This window comes from Piliocolobus tephrosceles, chromosome 2 (genome assembly GCF_002776525.5).
Source record: "Piliocolobus tephrosceles isolate RC106 chromosome 2, ASM277652v3, whole genome shotgun sequence".
In the NCBI taxonomy this organism is placed as follows: Eukaryota; Metazoa; Chordata; class Mammalia; order Primates; family Cercopithecidae; genus Piliocolobus; species Piliocolobus tephrosceles.
The window spans coordinates 34,057,002-34,083,166 of NC_045435.1; positions in this window are offsets into that span (position 1 = coordinate 34,057,002).

A 26,165-nucleotide genomic window follows, 5' to 3' on the forward strand; every position below is an offset into this window, starting at 1 on the left:
GAGAATACACTTCTTTAACTGCTCTCAGTTCCTCAGGATGCCATATACTGAAGACATAGAAACTGAAACTCTTCCACCCTTTCCCACTCTGTTTGAAAACAAAAACAGGGCCACAACAGTCGTCATTACCTCATCAAAATGTGCAAAATTGATATGTTATTGTCTCAGCATAGCTACTGTTCTATGCTTAATCTGAATTCATTTACTTCAGTAGAACAATATATATGGTAGATATTGTGAAAGTATTGCTTCCATCTTCATCGGATTCTTATCTGACTTAATAATTGTAACATGAGGAAAATTTCTGCCTAAAATTTATAAGAAGTAAATGGTTCTCCACAATTGTGTCCTCTTCAGAACCCAGATTCTTCCAAATGATGCTAATAGTATCAGTAACTCTAACACATCAGTGTTCAATCCTTGCCAAGAGGACTAGATTCTTTCAGAGAGGAGAGGGGGCAACATTTACATGAAAAGAAATGCTTCTGGAAATGAAATTTGAGGCACATTGATACTTACATAGTAATTAATTAGGAATAAAATAGCTCTCCTGTTACCTCTCAAATCTTATCATATAGGTTATCACCTTCTTCCCTTATCTGAGAGGCTGACTTAGATCATCTCAGCTATCACATAGAAAGGAAACACGGGATCATCACCAATGAAATCCTCGAAAATCTACCAGCACAGAAGTGATTCCTACCACAACACAGCTCCAACACAGCTATTCTCTCTGATGGCAGCCATGGGACAGGCTGACTGTAGACTGGGTCAGAGAAAGAAAACAGTATGGCTCCATATTAAAGCACAACTTCAATCGCATCCCCCTACACAAAATGTTGGGAAGCTGCAGCAGCAACATACAGGATATTGGTTTAAATCAACCTCGGAGAGAATTTACCCATTTCTTTCAATATAGCCCGTAATGCAAGCAAAGAGGTCAACCCTTAACAAATGAAAAGTGTCCAGATAGGAGTTACCATCCTAGAGCAAAGAGCAGTCTACCAGCCTACCCATGTATCATATACAATCATGTGCCACACAACGACTTTTCCCTCAATGATGAACCACATATACCATGGTAGTGCCATAAAATAATAATGGAGCTGGAAAATTCCTGTTGACTGCTGACATCATTGTCATCCTAACACCATATTGCAATGCATTATTCATGTGTTTGTGGTGATGCAGGTGTAAACAAACACATGGTACTCCAGTCACACAAAAGTATAGCACATACAATTGTGTACAATATATAATACTTGATGATGATAACAACTATGTTACTGGTTTATGTATTTACCAGAACATATTTTTATCATTATTTTAGAGTGTTCTCCTTCTACCTATTTTTTTTTTAAGTTAACTGCAAAACAGCCTCAGGCAGGTCCTTCAGGAGGTATTCCAGAAGAAGGCATTGTTATTATAGGAAATGACAGTTTCATGCATGTTATTGCCCCTGAAGACTTTCCAGTGGGACAAGATGTGGCGGTGGAAGACAGTGCTATGGATGATCCTGACCCCGTGTAGGTCTAGCCTAATGTGTATGCTTTTGTCTTAGTTGTTAATAATATTTATAAAGTTAAAAAAAATTAAAAATTAAAAATGGAAAAATGCTTATAGAATGATATAAAGAAAACAAATATATTTGCACAGCTGTATAATGTTTGTGTTTTAAGCCAAGTGTTATTACACAAGAGTCAAACAAGTTTTTAAAAATTTGAAAATGTATAAAGTAAAAAAGGTTATAGGAAGCTAAGGTTAATTTACTATTGAAGAAAGAAAAATTTTTAAATCAATTGAGTGTAGTGTTTATAAAGTTTATGGTAGTATGCAGTAATGTCTTTAACATTCACTCACCATTCACCCACTGACTCACCCAGAATAACTTCCAGTCCTGCAAGCTCCTTTCATGGTAAGTGCCCTATAGAGGTGCTTCATTTTTTATCTCTTATGCTATGTTTTTACTGTACCTTTTCTATATTTAGATATGTTTAGGTACAGAAATTCTTGCCATATCATTGTGTTACAATTGCCTGGAGTATTAAGTACAATAACAGGTTTTCCAGGTTTTTAGCCTAGGAGCAATAAGCTATACAATACAGCCTAGGTGTGTAGGCTAGGCTGTATTGTATAGCTTATTGCTCCCAGGCTAAAATCTAGGCTATATCATCTAGGTTTGTGTATATATACTTTATGTATCATATTTGCACAATGATGAAATCACCTAACAGTGCATTTCTCAGAATGTGTCCTCATTGTTAAGTGACACATAAACATAATAACAAAGTCACAAGTCCATATTCCTGGGTTCCTATGTTATACATACTAAGAAACACCCATGCACACACACACACACACATGCACACAGGCAACTGGCACATTTTATATACATATAAAGAGTTGAAGAATAATCTTGATATTTCTTTTTCCCCCTCTTAGGTGCCAGTGCATTTACAACCATGATTCTTTAAAATAGAGTTCATATTTTTCTCACAGTTCACGGCATTTTTAATGGTTTTAAATGTCTCCTTTTTGCATTTAATACCGTGTACTATCCCAAGCAGCATCAGCAAACCTGCTCAAAGATACCCCAGTGGCATACCTTGAGTAGTCTGGGGATGAGTGAATCTGAAGGATGAGTATATCTTTTAGTACCTGCTGTCTAGCAAAATGTCATGCCACTCAGTACAGTCAGATCTGAAGAATAAAGTTGTCCTTAGTTAAGAATCTATAAACTGATCTGTGGAGTTTTAATAGGCCAACAAGTCCTGGCCTTACATACCTCCCCCAAAAAACCTTATGTTCAAATGTAGTGTTAAAATTAGTTTTCTCCTTAATGATCAAATTAAATTAGATTCTCCAACCACACCTACACATGGCATATGTCAACAGTGTTCAAAATCCCAAATTTTCCCTGGGAAGGATAGGAGAGTAAAAATGAAAAGTTTTAGGCTTTCTAGTTAATTATCTTCATGTTAATATCATTGGGAAATAAAGGTAGGAAAAGGTAGAAAATAGTACAAAAATGAGAATCACTTTTAAAAAGACAGTACAATCTTACAGTTCTACTCATGCACACTGTGATACTTAATGGGACATTATAACAAGTCCTCCCAAAGTCAGATGAGAGCAAACACTACAGCTTCTCACTTACAGCATAAGGTGATGAGATTAGTCGTAAGATGGTGGTAGTAAGAAGGCCTGAAAGCAAGAGAAGATCAGCTGTTGGAGAATGGAGAGACATGAGTTCAGTAATTGCTTGTTGACTCTTTGAAGTGTCTCTTCACCATTTTATCATTCATGAGAACAAATGTCAAAAAGTATTGATGACTACTTGAAGGATGATATAAAAGAGATCCCTTAATAGTGAGGAAATATAAAGGTAAATAAGTTGCAAGAGAAATGGAATAGGTAGAATTAAGTAACAATTCATGGAAGCTGCTTGACAGTGGATACGATTTGGATACTCGCCTTGAATGAGCTTCTGGGCAGGTCTGACCATTACCCTGGCTTCCTTTGATATAACCATGATAAAAAATCATAGAAATGAAAATTTAGCACCAATACAACATTCTAGGCAAGCTTGTATGGCTGGCACAACAAGAAAAATAAGAAAATCTGATTATCACCAAAATATTAACCAAGTTCATTCTTTCATTCAAAAATATTATCTAAGTACCCGGTATTCAGCAGTTAGTGAACAACACAAAAGAGCCTCTGCCTCTTGAAATATATCCTGTTCAGAAAGACAAATAATGCACATAATATATCAGGTAGTGATTACTGCAAAGAAGAAAAACAGAGCAGGATAAGGGAATAAAGTGTGAGAGGATGCTATGCTAGACAGGATGGCCAGAAGATTTCCTTGAGAAGGTCACTTTTGAACAGAATTGAATAGGGAGAATAATGAACCAGATTCAGTTGCCTAGTGGGAGAGCCATTCAGAGAAAGGAAGAGCAAGGGCAAAGGATGTGGTGTAGCAATACACTTGGCATATTCCAAAAACATCAAGGAGGCTGTGTGAGAGAAAGAGAAATGGAGAAAGTTAATTCAGAGAGGCAGCCAGGGCAAGATTATGCAGGTTCTTCTTGACCATATCCAGAATATTTAAGTTTATTCTAGATGTTATGGGAAGCAAGAAGAAGGTCAAAAACTGTGCTAGGCTCTTACTAACATGGTGGTGATTAATGTGGTCTCATAATTAGAATAATTCCATAAAGTTTTTGTCAATAAAGTATCAAGTTTATATAATACATATTAAGATCTACTGTTTAAATACATTGAAGAAGGCTAGTAACAACCTATGGGGCATTGGTAACACTGGCATTTATGACAGCTGAAGTATAGATTCTTAGTGTATTTTAATAGAGAGAAGGAGATTCATTTAGTAGGAATTTACATGGACGGTGAGAAAACCATCAGAAAATGATGATGCTGTAGTGACATTAGGTAGAGTCTGCATTGTGTATGTAGTTTAAGAAGCACCCACAAGAATTTGAAAAGATTAACAACGAAAGTGCCCTCTAAATGTTAAACTATTAAATCAACAGAAATCGAGCCATATTACCATTAAGAGGCAGGATGGCTCTGGACCATAACAACCTTTCCTGTGATAACTAATATGACTAAAGAAAGAAAATAACAATCCAAAGCACAGATTGGTCAGCCATAGTACTATAGAAATAGGAAAGCACAGAGGTCTATTCTGCTCCTGTCCGAGGAACGGACATCTCGGCATTGTTGGGCTGCTCAGAATGTCTGTTCTTTCTGGCAGGTAGATGGAGATGAATGCATGCTGCCATTAGCACCTGATGAGACTAAGCATTTGAAACAAGCATCCTGCTCACCAAGCAACCTTCTGTTAATGTGACTCCCTGTGTAGCTTGTGTGCAGGGCAAGAATTCACTGGCCAGACTGATGCAAATGTCTGGTCCGGTTAACAGTAATATTTTTCATTGTAAATTACTACAGTGGCTTTCTAATTTATATGCTTCAGTCTTTTGTGAGTTGGTACAAGTCATCCCCTGTAAATAATCAGCTCGGGGCATTAACCAGACCAAGTACTGGGACCTGCAATGCTGAGGTCTGGACTCCAGCTGTGATGAATTCACCCTGGAAATGCTGCCCTGCAAGGTCTCCTGGCAGCTGGCCTTCTCCTGGGACACACTGCCCTTGCAGTACCTTACATTTGAAATGTCGACATGTGCATTCCAACACTGGCTCTCCTGGGAACAGTCACTGCCAGGGCATATGTGCAGGGAGTTATGAGATGTGATTCATTGAATATTAAAAAAATGTCTCTACTGGTAGGAAAATAATTTTAATTATGTATACTATGTATGTACTCTTTAAATATAACAATAGTCAATATTTTTAATTTATTGAGCACTTTCTAAACCCCATTCTAAAAGTTTTAAATATTACTTGATTTAAGTACTATTATTATTCCTATTCTCATTTTAGAGACTGGAAAAACAGAAGTTGAGAAAGGTTATGTCATTAACCAGGGTTTCATCTTTACGATATGATGGAACAGTGATTTGAACTCAGACCTATTATCCCCAGAGTTAAGAGAATAGACTCTGGAGCAAGCCTTGCCCTGGCTGGAAACCCAGCTCCGTCACTAATCTAATGTCACTCATTAGATTACTGATCTTGGAGAAAATAGTACTCTTTTGAATCCATTTTGTCACTAAGTGCATAACAACATAGAATTGCAATGAAGTGCAAATGAAATTATGAAAATAAAGTACTTAGTAATATAAAGTGCTTAATAATGCATATGATACATAGTAAGAGCCAAAGAAAGGTTATCTGTAATAGCTAAAATATGTAATACATGAGAGCCAATATCACATAACCAGATCAATGCTCAGGTATACCTTCTCGTGAGTATCCTCACCCCCTGCGTATACCTTTAATATTTAGTGATATAAGTTGATTTACTTGTATAAGCCTCATTCCAAAAATTTCCATCAGGTTTCAAAAATATGTACAAATATAGAAACGAAGTAGATCAAATGTGACAAAAAGTAGATGGAAAAGAAAACAAATGGCAGTATGCAATAGATGTCTACACATTTGAATTAGGCAGCACATTTGGCTTTGAATTCCCCAGAAGCCCAGGTAAATGGGACAAAGTAGTTAATTATAAGTTTCACACTGGCCATAAGACTAAACCAAACCTCTAGTCCATAGTTCTGTAGGCTCAGAACCTGACCCACTCCTAAAGGCAGTATTGTGTGATGCAGCAGCAGCATCAACACCCGCCCTACAATGCTTGCAATAATGAACCTCAATAGTTTGAAAATAGCAACATTGCATTCCAAGAATGTGAAATGTCAGCATATGTGTGAGTGTTTCTGACTGGATTGAAACTGGACTGACTGACCATTTTATATCTTCACCCACAGACTGCTAGTGCTTTCCATTTACCCCAAGCTTACTGTATTGTCCTGTCTTTATGGAGATCTTCTGCAAAATGCCAGGCTATAGTTTCCCTCTTATCTGCATTTATTCAAAATACCCTGTGTGTGTGTGTGTGTGTTTTTTTTTTTTTTTTTTCCATTTCATTTTGGGTTATATTTTCCAATTCTTTCACCATGTAGAGAAGAGGTCAAAGTCGTTCATCTGGAACTGGAAAAAAAAATTCACAGAACAGCGAGTTTACTATTCCAAATGGTTTATGGCTAGGAGAAAGTAAATGCCTCTGGAACTTGAAAACCTGGCTTCAGACAATAAATCAAAAGCAACTTAAGTTAGTACCAAGGCACCTTGGGCTTTCATACCTGACTGGCAAAAAAAAAAAAAAAAAAAAAAAAAAAACTGGCAAAAGGAAAAAAAGAATAGCAAAAAAGGATAGGAAGTGGCATCCTCCTAACGGAGCTATAAAAACGATGGGAGTACAATCTCAATTGTGCTTACTGTCTGCTTACATATGCTGTCCAAGCACACCCCCACATCAGCATCCAGGCTGTACCTCACTTGACTGTCCCTTCTCAAGTCCATGACTTTTTATTTCTTCTCCTTTATTTATCTCATCCCTTTTTCAGCGTGGTACCAGGTCCACCTTCAGAGTTTACATATATACTCTCACTTACTTTTAAAAACACTCATCTTAATCTCCACCTACTTTTTTTTTTCTTTTCACACTGCAAAATTGCGTGCCTGTTCATAGCCCTGGAAGGACTGGAAGGCCAGGACCAGACTATCATGGAAAGGTCATTTTGTTGTTTTTTTTTTGTTGTTTTGTTGTTGTTTTGCACAGTCTCAAGTGGAAAGTCCCATGGTTCTACTCATAGAGGGAATCTGTCTTTTTCCATGACATGTCCAGATTTACCTTCAATAAAATAACTAAAACCCTGACTTGGGCATTTGAGAGTAGCACATTGTCAGATTTTGATTGCAAATCATATGTTCTGCTCAGCACTCAGCACGTGGTTGATAATCCTTGAGTTGTGGTTTCTCTTTCTGTCACAGAATAGCTAACTGAACTACAGCTTGCTTTGCCTTCCTACTGCCCTCTCTCTGTGTCCTCTTCCCCTTTCTTATGGCACTCTATTCTTTGGGGAATTCTTACCAGCTAAGTTGTGGTGTTCACTTTGCATGACATGTATAGGGATCGGAGAAAAAAAATTAACTGTCCACTAATTGAATGCACCACTCCTTGCTCCTGGAAGCAAAGTAGGGGAGAGTCACCACCATTAATGATTATAGGTGATTATCTCATCTCCTTAAGAAGCTTATTAGCCCCTATGACGTTCTTTCTACTCCCAAGGTGTCACTTCACACCCAATGGGGAACAGGTACTGAAGTGTCTTGGCCAAAGTCCTCTCTCAAGAGCTCAGTGATTCTATTTTTAGGCTACCAATGAACCTGATCCAAGAATAGCAATATTGAAGGTGATATTTTTCCTTTGACAGATAAACTTGTATTCCCTAGTAACTGGAGAAGAATGGGGTTGTATAATTTCCCTAGCACTCCTGTAGAACAAAGTAAATATTCTATACCTTGTCTCCCTAATGATAAAACTGCAGAGAATGAAGACGAAATGGCTTGATCAGGATCCTAGAAGTGTGTCAAAAGTTTATATAAAGACCAGCAAAACAAAACAAACAGACAAACCAGTCAGAAACCCAGTCAGGCATTGGATCCAATCACTGGCAACATTATCTCAGATGCAGTATCCTCTGTCAAAGCCATGGTGAGGAACACGTGTCTGAGATAGAGTTGGAACCCTGGTAGACGTGAAGTCCTGGCATTATGAACTCAGGCTCTCAGTGCCTCCATCTGCCTGTGATTTAACGTGGACGACAGTATCTCTCCACTGACAGGAATAGCATTTCTTGTCGTTTCGTGCACTGAGCTATTTCTGCCATGACATATATCAAGAGGATTGGGATCTTGAGGATTTATTGGGAGTGTTAATAATTGCATGTGAGTAAGGTCTCAGCTCTTCATCTGCAGCCGGGGATGGGGGTGGGGAGTTGCAAAGCAGAGCCAATGTATATTCTCTTTTGGACAGGGAGCTCATATTTAACACACAGCTTTGTCTTCCCTGACTGCCCTCTGAAAAATTATGTTTTTAGTAAATAAATATTTAACAGATTTCCTAGTGTCTCTTTTTTCTATTAGTTTGGTTGGATTTAAAACCCAGTATTGTGAAAGTAAAGTGTAAGACAGAATTCCTTTGTAAAAATAACAATGGTCATTTTTAATGGTTATTTTTTGTCTGTTTATGTGAGTTTTATCTTACATTCATGTCCCAGTTTTGTTTTCAATGTGTAGATACCCACATTTTCTGGTTTTAAAACAAGTTTAAACATGTGTATATTTGAAGAGAGAGAAAACATACTGATATTGTCTGCTGATATTAGGAAAACTAATATCACCTGAATTTTATTTCCATTTAGTATTTTCATCTTTTGTTTCTCTGACTCCTTCCCCAAAGTTAGTTTTCCAAATGGTTAAGAAAACATAGCAAAATTGGATTTGCTCCATCTTATCCAAAGTAAAATTGACTACAACTAAATCTATTATATATCAATTAAATGTAAGTTGAGAACATCTATCCACTTGCTCCCCAAACCATTGAATACATCAAATTTAAGTGCCTCTGGGTTTTGTTATAAGCATTTGCAGAAGCTGCAAGCCAGCTGTGGTTAAAATTCACAACCTGTAGATACTCTTTACATCAGATATTGCAATTGCCTGGAGATATTATTTTTATGGGCATTCATTTATTTCCAATCTCCATAACATTCTGAGAAACTTCTATAAGAAAGGCAAAATGCAAAAATGAAATACATAGTATCAGGTTATAGTCTGATATGTATAAATAGATCTCCATCAGTGACATTTATTTCCTGCCCCTTAATGTTTATAAATGGTAATATGTTCTTTGTATTCTGAATTTTTTGGTATGTATAATGACATTAGTCTTGCAACACAGGTATTTTTCTACTTCTCAGTATATTATATTTGTTTATATGATCTCTTATTAATTAGGTACAGCTAAGAAAAGTGAGCCGATAACAAACATTACTAAACTGTGTTTTGCTGTGGTTGAGAGAGAAATGAGATGAATAAAAGGGAGAATATGAATTGAAGGTAAGAAAAATGTGAATATGCCTGCATTTAAAAGCCAGATGGCCTCATGTGAGTATAGACCTGGAAGAAATAACTCGAATCTACACATTTCCTTTCACAGATGAGGAGACTGAGGCTCGGAGGGGCTTGTCTATTGTCTCAGAGAGATGCATATCTGGACCCAGAAGCAACAGACCAGTGTCATTTAATGTTTCCGACCCTCAGCTCTTGGACCAGAAGGCAGCTACTTTTTTTAACAGAAGATTTCTTTAGTCCTGGTTTGGCCACTCTGTTTTGCATTTAAAATCTAAGTTCATCTCCTACTTTCTCCTCTTTTCACCCCTACAGGACACGTATAAGACTTCCAGGAGTCGCTCAGCATTTTCTTTTACATTTTCCCCCCTCGTATTTTCTCACTTAACCACCTGAGGACATACACATACAGCAAATAAGATGGGTATTGGGTGTCCAGCGGACACAGATAACTTATGCCTAACACAGCATAAGATCAAATAAGTCTTGAATTATGCATAAATGTACAAATTAATCAATTCAAGGTAACATGAGATCTAAAAATGTATTACAACAAGAGAAAAGGGATAACGAGTCATTCTTTGTATCTTCTCCAAACACAGTCATACTTAGATAAACCTAACAAATAATTCAGAGGCCTTTGCTACACTAATTAGAAACACTATTAGAGACTCCAAAGATAAAATTCTGTCCATACCTGACCAACCTCCCCTTGTCCAACACATTTGTCTTCTATTCCAAGCACAGCACATAAGTATAAAATGGAGGAAATTTATATAGCCCATTAGAAAGCAGTTGGACACTGACCACATAGAGATCACAAAGCCATCATCTGGTAGTGTTGGAATGCCTGGGTGCCTATGATGAATGCATTTGTAAATGTTGCTGTGAAGTAATTTCCTTCCATTTCTAGAGTACCCCAGATAAATTAGATTTCCCTCTAATCACATCTGCTGCCTATGTATAAGAAAAGATGGTTTTCTCATACACAAATGATATGTACTTACAGGGTAGAGGACAAAGACATTTAGTGGAAAGTTACCACATATAGTGGAGCAGCATGGTACCAAAGAAAAAGTCACAGGATGCTTTTTAGGCAGAGACTATGCAAAATGCCATATGAATACGGCTGTGAGGTACTGCATATTATAGGGCATGTGCAAGTCACCTGTCAGAGGTAAACAAGACCTTAACCGTGTCTTCCACATACAGGGCACCCTGTTGAGAACTGGCTAACTCACGTCAAGTACTTTCAGTAAACAAATCAGATTTATGATGTTATTCATCTAACGTATCCACATTAAAATCAGAAAGGAAATAAATTTAAGCTGAAATGTTATTAATAAAGTGGCCATATGTAGCTCTAGCTTATGTCAGAATCACAGGTTGTTCTGATAATTTTAAATAATATCTAGTCACAAAAATTTTGGAATTCAAAAAAGAGATAGTAAATAAATACAGCAGGCTACCACGTAGTCAAAGTTTCCTTACTGGTGACCTGGTTGTTGCAGATGCTGTTGATAAACTACTCGCATTCACTTGGGACACACCATTTCAGAAATTGCCGACCATGCCCAACTGCAAGTTCTTGTGATTCTCCACCCGAGGGTTTTCTTTTCTTTTGGCCTTCACGTAGCATGTTAAAAGTGCTGAGCAGGCCGGGCGCGGTGGCTCAAGCCTGTAATCCAAGCACTTTGGGAGGCCGAGGCGGGCGGATCACGAGGTCAGGAGATCGAGACCATCCTGGCTAACATGGTGAAACCCCGTCTATACTAAAAAATACAAAAAACTAGCCGGGCGAGGTGGTGGGCGCCTGTAGTCCCAGCTACTCGGGAGGCTGAGGCAGGAGAATGGCGTAAACCCGGGAGGCGGAGCTTGCAGTGAGCCGAGATCGCGCCTGTAGTCCCAGCTACTCAGGAGGCTGAGGCAGGAGAATGGCGTAAGCCCGGGAGGTGGAGCTTGCAGTGAGCTGAGATGGCGCCACTGCACTCTAGCCTGGGTGACAGGGCAAGACTCCGTCTTAAAAAAAAAAAAAAAAAAAAAAAGTGCTGAGCAGTAAATGCCCTAGGGAATAGCTCCCATCCAATGACAGACAGACGTTGGAAACAAAGGCCCTGCTCCTCACTTCCTCATCTTTAGGTAGGAAGATTCTGACACTGGTTTTCTCACAGAGTTCCAGTGATTTCCATTGGGTCTAAGCACTAATGGTACACAACACACCTTTTATCGGTTTCCCTGTATGCCTGCTCATACTTCCCCACTCCATTGCTCATTTTTTTTCTGAGATTATCTCCCAAATCAACTACCTGCAAATTGTTGTTCCAAGGGGGAACTCAACTTAACTCATGGCCAGTTCAAAACTGGCATGAACAGAAAATTAAGGCACCAAAAGGTAGGGAGGAGCAAGAAACCATGTAGTAAAGCCCATGCATTTTACTTAAAATGAGAACACTGGGAGAAGAGGAGGAGAAATCAGCAAAACCAATGGAACAACTTATACGGCATTTAGAGTAGGAACAATCAGGTTTTAGTAACCTGTAAGATACTATACATAATATAATGCTTTAGTAACCTGTAAGACATTATGTATCTACTCTTCTACAAATGTTCACAATATAACATCTGAGTTAGTGTTGGTAGTCCCAAACATAATACTTACTACCCATAACTATGCAAGAAATACCACATTACATAAACTACCATTAGTGAATATAAATCTTTGAATGGATCGGTGTGAACATCTTTAAATGGTCAGCATTACGTTAATCTATGCAGGTAGTTGCCCAGTCACTAAATGGCCACCTGGAAACACATTCAAATAACTTAAGACCTGAAATCATTTGTACAGTATCTCAGAGTACGATTCTTACTTATACTGATGGTCTAGGTCATTGATCGCTGAATAGCAATTATTGTACTCTACGAATACACGGGGTGCAGTATATAGTTTCTAAAATTGACATCAAAATTATTACAATGAATAGTTCTTATTTACAAATTAAACTTCAATTTGCTGGAAAACATATTAATGTAGGATATACACCTTTCCCATAACTGGAGATAAAGTAGATGATACAGGACAGGTCTGGTATTACTTAATTGAGTTAATATGTTCCGTAATTATAACTTGGGTCAACACTGTACCTATAGAGACATCACTGAAGTAGGAAAGTTGAAGCACAGAGGAAGTAACTGAGAGTTAAGCATAATATTCAGTTAATATTTGAATCAAATATATATTGAGCTGATTTTTCATAGTTTTCTTAAAATTCATTTTCCAGACATTTTAGCATAAATACATGTTTGTATCTTTTGCTTTATGTATGGGCTAAGCTATTCTTATGTGTTAGTAAGATAAACTTAAGTAGTGAGAATTGATGAGTATCATGAAAGGATCTGGGCTATAAAAATATCTCCCCATTGATCAATAGGTGACACTTTGAATTCTGCCACTAGCAGCCTATATCTTTGGTTTAATCATTGTTGTGTTTCATCTTATGAGATGAAAATATACCTAAGGGAAGTATCACTTTGGGTCACTCACATCTTAATGTGCGTAAATAATACTGAAAGCTTTGTTAGATAAATTAGGGTTACCACAAAGATAATATGGTGATGGAAATTTTTGTTAAATAATTTTTATGATGAGTTTCCTTTGAAAAAAACAGTCTAAAATCATACTAGACTATATGATTCTGGCTAAAAATCAGAAGTATAGATGCAGAGACGGACATATTTTATTAAAAGAAAACACCAAAGATTCAATTAAGTATAAAGCCCTGCAAGAGTCTAACAAAGTGGCGTTTGCCCATTTTTGTGAGCCAAAATACCGTGAGCTCTTTCTGATTTGTGTGTTTATCTTTATTTTGCCCAATTTCTGTGTCTTTGTCCAGCCCAGCCTCCCATTCCCCAAACCTGTACTCTGCAAACCATTCTACATACATCTACTTCCAGCATTTCCTCAGAGCATGTCCCACAATAGCTGACCTTATTCCTTCTGTGGCTATGACCTCTATGCACAGGAAAATCTCCAGTGCCGCTCTATATGACTGGCCTAGGCAGACAGATGGCCTGGAATACTACTAACAACCAGGTATAGGAAAAAACACCAAACAGGAAAACCGGCTTAGTGAGATCAAATCATTTTCTAGCAGTACTGAGATCAAGGTGGAAAGTAAATGTCAGGTATCCTTCCTTATCTTCATCTTTGCAAATTTAAGATACATGTCCTCACACAATTTACATTTTCTGTGGATAGATTACTAAAATAAATCCACTCAATTCAAGTATTTTTGAAGTATCTTCTCTGTGCCAATCACTACATCAGGCAAAGAGAATAGAACAATGAACAGGTTACAATCTCTGACTCTAAAATGTGGGGGATCCCTTCATGTAATATTGTAAAACCACAAGTGAGTGGCTGGTCCCTATGGCTGTAGGAAGTAGTGTTACCTGAGTAACGGCATTTCCTTTAGAGTTCCCACCATGGCTTTTTGATTACCATAGTAGTGATTGGACCTGCCAGTCAGTAAGAATGTTTTCTGACTTGTTTCTACAAACTCTGACCTGAAAGACTGGAACTCCTGCCAATAACTTACTAAGGAGGAAAAAATGCAAGACCTGTCTGTGCTCCTTTTAATTAGTTCTGCAATCTGGCAACCAGAGACCCTGACACAGAAAAGACTAAATAAAGTCTTATTTAAAATACTGTGGTAAGCTAATGCCAGAACACTGACCAGTCCCCCTGTTGAGACAGGGGAGGGGTCTGGAATAAACTATAGCAAGAAGCAGCTCAGTGTATGGGTCCTATTTAAATTTCTGTGTGCATTTCCCGTCAACATGCACTAATTTGCATTGAGGCCAAAGACCCAAGAACGGGCAATCTGACAGCAGTCTGACCACTGTTGCATCTTCTGGTTATCTTGGCAGTTCTTTCTTCTTCAGGTGTGACAAACGACACTCCTGAGAGGTTTTGGCAGGCTTCCAGGTTGTGTTCTGTGCATGTGTTGAAGGGAATGACAGCGATTCCAGTAACACACCGTAAGAGCACACTTTTCTAACACTTTGATTTTTATCTGTAATTTTTATTAATCCCAAATTCTCTCATTTGTCAAAGAATGAATGAATTAGATACGGTACAATGTTCCTCCACAGGTTCAAACTATTACTTCTTCTTTTGATCTATGTACCCATCACCAGCCTTAAAATTAAATAAAAGCCTTCTCTCAAGGTTCAAACATAGAATGGGTGGGTGGCGTCCACCCTTATTTTTTCCCTCACACCCATAATTGAAAGACTCAGGAGGAAAAGGTATGTGATTGCTATATTGTGCCAGATGCAGATGCAGTTCAGACTATACATAAATATAGGACATATTTTACATCAAATAAAATATTTTAAGACAAAATACAGGAAGACAAAATACAAATATTTACAAAATTAGTGATGCAAGATTTCAATACCAAGTTAAAGAAAGCACTACACACACACACAAATGGTGGAAACAGTGTGGTAGCTATTCTTGAGGACAGTGAAGTACCTTGAAGGGTTTGTGGCACTGAGCTGGACTTACAGGAAGACAAAAGAATAGATTAAGCAATGAAGAGGGGAAGGGCATTTTGGGTGGGTTGAATATAGTGAATAAAATCCAGTCATTCACTGGTGGCCATTCACCAAATAAGTTGAGGACATTCACAAAATAAACTGGGAATTTTAGATAGGTTTATTTGCTGCTTTTAAAAATAATTCTTAGAATCTCCTCACTCTTCCCTAGAAATTACCATCATTGCAGAGTCCTTTCCACCAGAACTTTCAGGCAGAGCTGGAGCTGAACCCTCCCTCCCACACTGCCTCCTCCACATCAGACAGAATTACCTGCATGTTCCTGGGTGACACAAAGGATGGCTGAGATGTCACCCATGGCAAGCTTAAGTGGACAGTTTTGGACATCAGTCGCTAATACTAATTTCAGTGCCCTATGATTTGATTGCTTGGATGATTAATGGGATTCTCATGACACTTGTGTAGCATACTTCTTCGTTTTCTCTTTAACTTTAATAAAATGGGATTACCCATTCTTGTCATGCTGAGTCTGAAGAGGTAGTCAAGTAGACAAAAAGAAAAAAAAAACTGAAATGTATCTTGAGAAGGGGGACAGCAGAATAGCTTAAATCAACTTCATATTTTTTTCAAGATATCAAAGTACAGGGGGCTCCTGTTGCTTTGTCTAACGAAGGTCCTTAATTTTCTGCCTGTATATAGTTACTGAATGCCACTGTGCATCAGCCTTCTTATCTATGAAATGAGGCTAATAATACAGATGTAGCCCAGAGCAAAGCTGTAAGGATTAATTAATAAAACATGATTGTTAAGCCTACTGCAAACACGAAGCATAGCATGAAGCTACTTGGTTAGAAAGTATAAAGTGGGGCCTCCGAAGCACTGGGCAGCTGTGCTGGGAGCTCAAAGTCCCACCCCTCCTCCCTTTGAGTATTCAGGTCAATGCAGCCTTCTTTGTGCCCTCAGCATTGAAATCCTTCCCAAATACCAGACCCAGGAGTGCTTCCCCTCAGAGGCTCAACACGTCACATGCTTCTCTATGCTTCTACCTACACCTACTCTATCTCTGTATTTTGGCTCATCTCAGTTGCTAGCTTTTGATTTCATCTTCCTCACATTGATATTTCTTTTTCCAATTATCTCAGCAGAGAAAATGTTCTTTCTACAGTAGAAAGAATTCCCCAATCACACTCCTCACCCCGTGAGTGACAGGCCTTGCTCATGCTTCTTTACACCTCTCTCTCCTCCTCCTTCTCTGTCTCTGTTTCTCTCTCTCTCTCTCTCTCACGCACACACATACACACACACACATACACACATCCATGTTTGCACATAGTGAGATTACAATAATTTACTCAGTACTGTGAGAGAGGAGAAAATACCATCCCTAGCAAGTGAATCTTACAACAAATGACGATGAAATACTCATTAATTAGGCTCAATTCAAAAACACAATTTAATCAAAACAAATATCTAGCACATAAATTTTTCCAAAAAGCACTGTGCTAGCCATTGTGCAGTGCAAGGCAACAAGCTTATTCCCTTGCTGTCAAGGTTTAGAGAGATATGTACATGAAATGCCACAACATAAGCAAAGTCATGTGCTTTAAAAGAGTTATAAGTAAAAAGAAGAGATAGATTTCTGTTGGAAGAAAGGAAGGAAAGATAGATGGAAAGAAAAGACAGAAGGAGGGACTGGTATATTCTCATTAGGATGTTAAATGCTTCCATATAAGTTACCTAATTTTAATTTTGCATTTTCTCTATAGGGTAGTATTATTTTTCCATTTATATAGATGTTAAAACTGAGACTCCCGAAAGTACACAACTTTCCCAAATTGTTGATGTCAATGGGACAGCATGAGTTCATGAGCCTCCAGGATGAGGCAATTAAATTGAACTTTGAAATAAACATTACGTATCTACTCTTCTATAAATGTTCACAATATAAAATCTGAGTTAGTGTTGGTAGTTCCAAACGTAATACTTACTACCCATAACTATGCAAAAAATGCCACATTATACAAACTACTGTAGTGAGTATAAATCTATAAATCCTTAAGTGGACTGGTGTGAATATCTTTAAATGGCCAGTATTATGTTAATCCTTGAAGGTAGTTGCACGGTCACTAAATGTTCACCTGGAAACACATTCAAATAACAGTGCGACATGAAGCAGGGTCACTACTTTTCTAAGACAAATCAGAAAAAGAAGTATAGTACAGCAGCAACCCATGGGCCAACAAGAAAAGCAAGCAGCAATGGCTCAATGAAAAACCTTGACCCATCACTGAAAACCATTGCTAACATCTAAATGTCATAGAACACAATTTTTAAAAGGATATGAAACTAGAATATATTACAGAAGTCAGTATAAAATAGACTACTTAGAAGGTAAGATTCAATGTTAAGGACAATCTGTCTTAGCTAAGGCTGAAAGACAAAGTAAAAACTGTCTGCTGTTAATTATTGTTTAGTTGGCTTAATTTTTCATTAAATATCAAATAAGCAGCCTGCTATATCTATTTCTGAGCAGACAGGGTATCTGACATTCTTACCAGCTGTGATATTCTCTATGGGTTTAATGGGTTTGTATAATATTTGTACAAAGTAATATTATCATTATCATAAATGTTTTCTAATTATTTCTTGGGATTAATGAAAGCATGTTGTATTATTGATGGATTAAGTATAATATTTATGAAACAGTGATAGGATTAAAGAGAAATAAATATGTATATCTTCCTGCATGTGTAAATAATAAATATTAATTCCCATCATCAGTTTTGTACAAAGTGGTTTAGGTATATAATATTTTTGTACATACTTATAACTTACTAAATATTTCAGTTATCTGTTGTGGATTAAGGGGTATGAAGATAGTGTTTGTTTATCTGTAAACTGAAGTACTTGGTAAAGTCTTCAGGGACTGCAGGAAGGACAAAGATCTGAAAAATAGACCAAAGAAATAATTTAAAATGTGTTGGATTTTTAGAAAATGTGCAAAATGTACACAATAAACTTTCAAAGGGAAGAAACATAAACTTGCATCAAAGTCAGAAACAAATTAAGCCTCATAAGGTGTTACAAATCTCCAGAGCACTCTTCTGCATATAGTTGTTGGTTCATATATGTGTACATTATAGAACTATTCTTTTGATTGTTGACTTGTGTGTATATAATTGTTTCCCCTCTGTCCCATTTGGTTGTGTAAGCCCTCTGCAGACAGGGATAAAGCATCTATATGACAGACTGTAAAACACCACAGTTTTGAAGACAGAAGGTCTCGCTTGGAATTTGGAATTACCACTGACTGGTTGAGATATGTGGTGCAATGGTAATGGCATGTATCGTCAGCTTGTTCTCTTGCCATTGTTTTCAATAATAAGGTCAATCCTTTACTTCAAGCAAGGAATTGATTTTGATATAAACGCAAAGCAATTTCTCCTCCAAAGCTACAAACTACAATTCATTTTAAGGCTAAGATATGAACCATTCAAGAAACATATGTTTGCTGATGAGGTTTTAAAGAAATTACATCAGTGAACTGATGGGAGTCACTTAAGCAAATAGATTCATAAGAGACTAGTGAAGTGATGGTACAGTTTTAAATGGCAATACCGTCTTCAGTAGGCATGCAAAGTTGTTTTTCTTTTGGATTAATGTCTTCCAGGTTAAAGGATAACGGTTCAGGAATTGAAAAGACAAGAAAGCTCTTGTCTTTCTATTCTAGTATTATGTTTGGAACCACCAACACAGACAGGAGTCTGAGTAGCATAACCTTCTGAATTTCTCGTTTGATTAACCTGATCAATGTAATTTCTGTTTTTAAATAAGCCTATTTCTAACATACTATCCCCTTTTCCTATGGGCAAAGTTATTGTCAATAACCCTCATGGTTCATTATCCTAGTCCTAACAGATTTGTTAAAAATGGAATAACATCAAATAAAGAGAAATCATTTACAAATGAGAATGGGAAGTCTTAGCCTTAGTAGCCAGGCTATTTTTTTTCCACAAAGTAAGCCAGACAATGTGGACTTTTCGGAAGTTTTCCAGGGTGACAGGTGGCTGTGTAATGACATGCACAGATGTTGTGAGGATACGAGGCATCTCTGGGTCACCCCAGAAATCTGGGCCTTTACCCCAGGTTTCCCTAAGGTACAAGCAGCCTTTTCAAAACTTCACTTGTCTCAGAGGATCCTGAGTGCCCCAAGTTTGCCTAAGCATCTGCTCTTACTGTACCGCACCAGAGCTAACTTTATGAAAACTGGTATGTTCCCAAAACAACATGACAATAAATACTGTCTGTTAATGTAAATGACTTGTAAAAGCTTGTCCAAGAAATAAATGACAGTGTAGTATATATTTTTTTAAATTACTTATGCTTTCTGCTGTTTCTGGGAAATATGGTTCAGGTCAGTGCCATATTTCTCTAAGCAATTTTAGGTCCTGTATTTCTGATCTAATCCAGTCTGCAAAAGTTATTTCTGTTCCATAGCCACTAAAATTGAGAACGAAGGCATTATCCAAGCACTTGAAATTCCTGGTTAACTTGTACCCAGGCAACAGGAGTGAGGAAAATGGGCACAAGTCAAGTTCAAGAGGCAGAAAATAGAGCAATCTGGGCTACAGAAGACAGTCAAATGATATGGGTGTTGATCTGCACATAACTTGCCTTTTGAAAACTTTGTCCATCACCAGGGTCAATCTGTAAACTTATTATTATTGGTGAAATGTAGGAAATAAGAGGCCTTTATTCACAATAGGCAAGACACAGAATCAACCTAAGTGTCCATGGGCAGATGAATTAACGGAAAAAAAAAAAAAAAAGTACACACACACACACACACACACACACACACACACACACCATGGAATATTATTAATACTTAAAGAGGAAGGACATCCTGTCATTCTTGACAATATGAATGGACATGGAGGCTATATTACGCTAAGTGAAATAAGCCAGGTACAGAGATACATATATGGTATTATCGTATTATCACTCTTGTATGTGGAAAAAAGTAGAACTTATATCTCTCTTATATCTAAAAAAGTAGAACTTATAAAAGCCGAGAGTAGAATGGTGATTTCTAGGATTTGACTGGGGGAAGAAGGAATAGAGAAAGGGAGATATTAGTCAAAGAATAACTTTCAGTTCTAAGATGAATAAGTTCTGGAGATCCAATAAACAGTACAATGGCTACAGTTGATAATACTGTCCTGCACACTTGCAATGTGCTAAGACAATACATCTTAAATGTTCTCACCACGAAAAAAAAGTAACCGCATGAAGTGATGGATAGGCTAGTGAGCTTTACTGTGGTAATAATTTTTCAGTGTATATGTAGGTCAAACATCACATTGTACTCTGTAAATATATACAATTTTTATTTGTCAATTATATCTCTATAAAACTGGAAAAAAACTTAAAAGACAGTTGGCTGAATATTAAGAAAAATAGTTAAGCCTTCCCAATGACAAGCCAGGCCATTTGCTAGCCAAATTAAAGGAAATATTATTTGTTTGAAAGTGTAAGTTAGCTTAACTGAGAACGTTATTAGGAAAAAAATATAATCTTATAAATAAATTACTTTTGTAAAGATTTGTGAATGACTTTATAAACATACTGTTATAGTAAAATAACACCTACCAGAAAATATTACAGGATATGTAGCTGTAGAACAGTGATTCTCCCCATGTGGTCTACACACCAGAAGCATCAGCAGCATCTAGAAATTGTCAGAAAGGCTAATTCTTTAATCCTACTTCATAGTTAATCCAAAACACTAGGGATGGTGCCCAGCAACCGGCATTTTAGGAAGGTGTGTTACAGAGGAACTTATGTCTCTAAATTCTATTCAGAGGCATATTTATTCCAGGATATTTCCATATACAAATTAATTTAACTTGCAGTTCACTGGAAAATTGAGGTAACATCATATTTCAGTCCTCAACCATACCTGTTGATTAACATGTTGTAGTTATTTTCTCTACTAGAATATTTAGAAATTTTATTGATATTTAGGTTATTGTTAGTTAGTGTTTTAATTATAATTGCAATGGTAACAAAATATTTTAAATAATAAGGATATAAGGCAGATGCTTTAATGTTTCTGTCTAGCTAAGCATATGTTAGTTTTTATATCACTATCAGGTTTTATATCAAAGAAAAAATAAAAGATAATGTCAAGATTTTGCAACATAAGATTAACTATCCAGGAATACGGAAGTTCTTGTGTGACCTGAGAATGAAATAAGAAGTCATTGTTTTTATAAGTCTCCAGTGAAGCTGAAGTGGAGAACTGTAAGGCAGGATAATATTCTCACTTCTCTTGGGGGTTTTAATTCTTCCGAGCAGCTGAAAACTAGTGTAGAGACCTCCTGACACTTTCACTTTCCCTCCCATCTTTCTCTTCTAATTGCCCTTAGCCAGATGAATGACCAGTCTTGGAGAGGGCATAAAAAATACCACCCCCAGCAAGAATGATTTTCAAGTCAGAGATAACTGCATTCTGAATTTCACAGTGCTGGAGCAGAAAATGGCAGAAGGTGGAAAGTGCAAAATGAAACAGGCTCATTCAGAGTCTGACAGCCAGCAAAGAGCAGAGATGAGGTAATCAGGAATAAGCTAGTCAGATTTGGGAGGGAAGAAAGTAGAGAATGACAAGCAATAACAAGATAGTCAGAATTGGTGAGGTAAGAAGCCAAGGGAAATTAAAAAATGGGAAGAGCTAGGATTTATTAAGGAGGGAGAAAACCATGTCACTTCCTTAAAATCCCACTGCAAGCTCTGTTCTCAAGATTTTAAGTTGAGGTCATTTCCAAGACACTGGCAAGTTAATGAATATTTACTTTTAATCATGCACTAAACTTTATGACTCACTACACTACTTTGTGTGAAGTGCATGGCAACTTTACACGCTTCACTTTTAGAATGTTGGTATTTATCTTGAAGTAGCTTATTTTGCCCCAATTACCTCTTTCTTCTCCTACCAAGGCAGGACATTCAAGATGTTAGCTTGCAACTTTTGACCTGGAGGGAAAGCCACATGGTTGGCTTTCTGTCAGGTTGTAAGTTGGAAACTGACAGATATCAAAGGAATCAGTGCCACTTTCCTCTGCCCATCTTGAACACCGTGGCAAAGAACCATTAGGGCTGAGTCTGCTCAACCCTCAGTTAAAGTAGGCAAATCAAAAGCAACAGATTAAACAACCAGTAGCCAATCTTATTTAGTTATCTTAATGACTAAAACAATGGCCATTTAGTGATTTTAGTCATTGAGGCCACAAAATCAGATAATCTATTCTGGAAGTGAAAGATGGGCTCTGTGATTCCCTACATCAATTTCAAAAACAAATAGTAAAAAGCACATAACATAAAATAAACCACTCTATCCATTTTTAAGTATACAATGTAATTAAAAATTATAAAAATTTTTTAAAGTTACAGCACGTAGAACTGATTCAGTTCTGTATCACTAAAGTTGAACACAATCTCAGACATAGCAAAGCCCTTACACGTCCAAATTCAGAAAGAGACAAAGACCCAGAGATGTTCAGCAATTTGCCCAAAGGTCACATGAAAACTCAGTGACAAAATCAAAACTAAAGGCTCATTCTTGGGCCATCTTTTTTTTTTTTTTTTTTCCATTTTATCCAAAATGAGTCAGGAGAACACAAAATGAAAACTATATAGCAATTATCTGATAAATGTGATAGATGTGTACAGACAAACAGGAATAATTATGACCAGATAATCCAATTTAGGTCCACAATTACCTAGACTGACTGTCTACATTGACCAAATAAACTGGATAATGGCCAAAAATGCACTCTACATTGTGTGGTGCTCCCACAGCCTGAGAAACAGTTCATTATGCTTTTGTGATTAATAGTAACATCCATACCACTAAGATGACTTACAAGCTACAAATTTAAAGTAGAAATGGATGCATCTTCCATTAATGAAATAGATTTGAAAGTTATCTCAAATCTCTCTTGTTCATTACTAAGTCAAGTGAAAATGCTATATGAACGAAATGTGTACATGTTACAGAATTTCTCCAAAGATAGCAATCACATTGCCTCTTTCTGGTCCTTTGTTTCATCAAGGCTATTATTTGTCCAAATGAATAAACCATAATTAGGCTCAAGTTGTAAGATGAAAAGATTTTCAAGACCTCACACCAAAACCCTCGGCAAATCTAGGTCATTCTTTATTTCATTCTAAAAATGATGTGGGTCTTAGTTATGAACTTAAGATAAACATCATACTTAGTCCCCTTCACTGACTGAAAATTAAATAAAATATTTAAATAAAACAAAGCCCAACATCATACTTAGGACGTTTGATCATGGATAGGAAACATAGAGAAGGGGTTTTCAAGCAATACCTCCAAAAACTTTTCTGACGGACTTCATATTTTACGTTTTAAAGTAAAAATTCTGCCACTCTAATTAACACAGGTTTTCTGCTCAAAGATTCAACATGAAAATATATTTCAAAAATAAATATATGCTTTAATACTCATTCTCTCTCTAACCTTAAAAGTAATACAGATTTAGAAATTTCTTTGCCAATATCAGCAATATAATTGACTGCACATCATGATTGGAAACTGCGAAGACAGTCCTGGGGAAAGATGAATCAAAAAGTACAATATGATTTGTTATGGTGGAGACCTTGTTGGTCTGGGAATTATAAAGCTAGGTTTTAATTATCCATTTGGCATGAACAAGCTTGGTTACATTAGACAATTCATCTTTTCTCGGGACTTTGGTTCTCTTATCTCTTAAATGAGAAGGTTGAATTGGATGAGTTTTTGGTTTTACCTCTCTATGACATTAAGCCAGGGATCAGCAAATTAAGGTTTGTGGGCCAAATATAGATCACTGTTTTTGTAAATGAAGTTTGATTGGAACACAGCCACACTCATTCATTTACATATTGTCTTTGGTTGCCTTCATGCTACAACAGCAGAGTTTCTTAACTGTAAAAGAGATTATATGTTCCACAAAGCCTAAAATATTTACTATCTGGTCCTTTACAGAAAAGGTGTGCTGACCTCTGCTCTGATCCACTGATGGTATTTCTAACAAAAGAGAGCACCATGGTAACACTGCTAACCCGAAGTCCGTATTTTAATGGATTATACCAATTCTGTAGGGCAAATTTTCATGTTTCTTATGCCCAAGGCCATGCTGAGTAATGTGTCTTGTCTGATTATAAGTCATGGTCCTCTAACAGGCATGCTGGCAGTTGTGGATATACTGGTCCTTCACTGCAACCTCAACACATAAGTGATGGTAATTAATAAGAGTGTTGTTTGGGTGTTTTGCTGGATGTTGGTAGGGTTGGTGAAGGTGACTAAAAACTGATTGGGTCCCAAGTTTCAGGGTCATTGAGAAGCCTTCTTGCACCTGTGAAAGGAAAGTGGGCTACTATATTGACAATAGATAAGGAAGAGAACAAGAAAAGTGGTTAAATCTCTATAAAAGTGTGAGAAAAAAAGAAAGCCTATCTAAGACAGGAGTAGTGTAACTCACATAACTTTAATCTTCTTGAGGAGCACAATTTATGTTGAAGCTGAAAATCTATATCCAAATTAGTGGTTATAGAATTGGCTCAGACTGAAATTGTGAATGTGCTTTAAAATTCAAGTGACACAGTGGAAGGAAACTCATATATGTTCCTTATTATTCAATCTAATGTCTCACAGACCCTCACTATTAAGGGGAAGGCCTTTCATAGTCACAGAAAGAGAGGGCTTCAGTGCAGGCTTATCTGAAAACCACACTTTTTTTTGTATCCAAAGACTTACCAGGCTAATCATGCACAGAGCCACATCAGAACTCAGTTTCTCAACAGTCTTTCTGATCTGCCACCAAAGACCCTCAACTCTAGAAAACATTTGGCCTGGAAAACTCAAAAAACTGACAAAGATATCCCAGGGCCAAATCTCTACTAATCATTGTTACTTGTAGATTTTTTAAAGAAATTGTGTAAGAGCTGCATGCAACCTTAAAATATGTCTCATTCCTGATGCTTTCAGAAACTACATTTATTTTTAAATATAGTTCAATAAAATTGAGATGTGAGGTCAATCATTCTCAATTACAGAATTAGTGTTTTTCCATTTCCTTATTGTATGGCATTAGTAAGTTACACTTAAACCCCCTGGACCTCAGTTTGAATCAACTAAATAATGCCAAAATTGTCTCCCATCAAAGACTATTTAAATCTCTTAGAAGCATATGTAGTTGAATGAAAAAAAAATGTTATTCTCTTTTGAGTCATCACTAGTCACCAGAAGCAAACATATTAGTTCATTTAATATTTTGAGGTAGAAATTATTAATTCCACATTATAGAAAAGCAAAGAAAAGCCTGGATTTTAAGAGATTTGACAACTGTCATACAGTTATCAGAGGCTGGAATGGGCATTTGAACCCAGGCCTTTCTGACCCCAAAGCCTATGCTCTTTCATCATATCCATACTACCTCCCACTAATGGCTTTGTCTGTACACTAAGATATACTCTAGTTCCTAAGCTGTAATACTAGCTATGGCATAGAGGTATGGAACACCTCAGCTTCATGATTCAGAAATTATTTACCCTTAATAGATAAAAAATACTGTGTTCCAGGGCTGGCCTTTAGTTACTGATCCAGCACTTCTTGTCTGCTCCAAGTTTTGGCCAAGGGACTAGGACATTGGATTGAACTCATTACTTGCTTTGGAGACTTTTCCCTGCATCCTATTCCACTCATCTCGGGTCTATAAAATCTCCTTGGTTCCTTCTATTTGGAATTGCACCTCCCCATGCTCAAAACAAGCCATAGGGAATATGTTAACATCTCTCAGCGCATCGTCAGAGTCTGGCCATAACTAAGAGAACGCCCAAAATCACAGTGATGCCATTTCCATGGATAAGCCAGTTCTGGAGACTCCTGTGTTGGTCAAATGTAACGCTCAGAT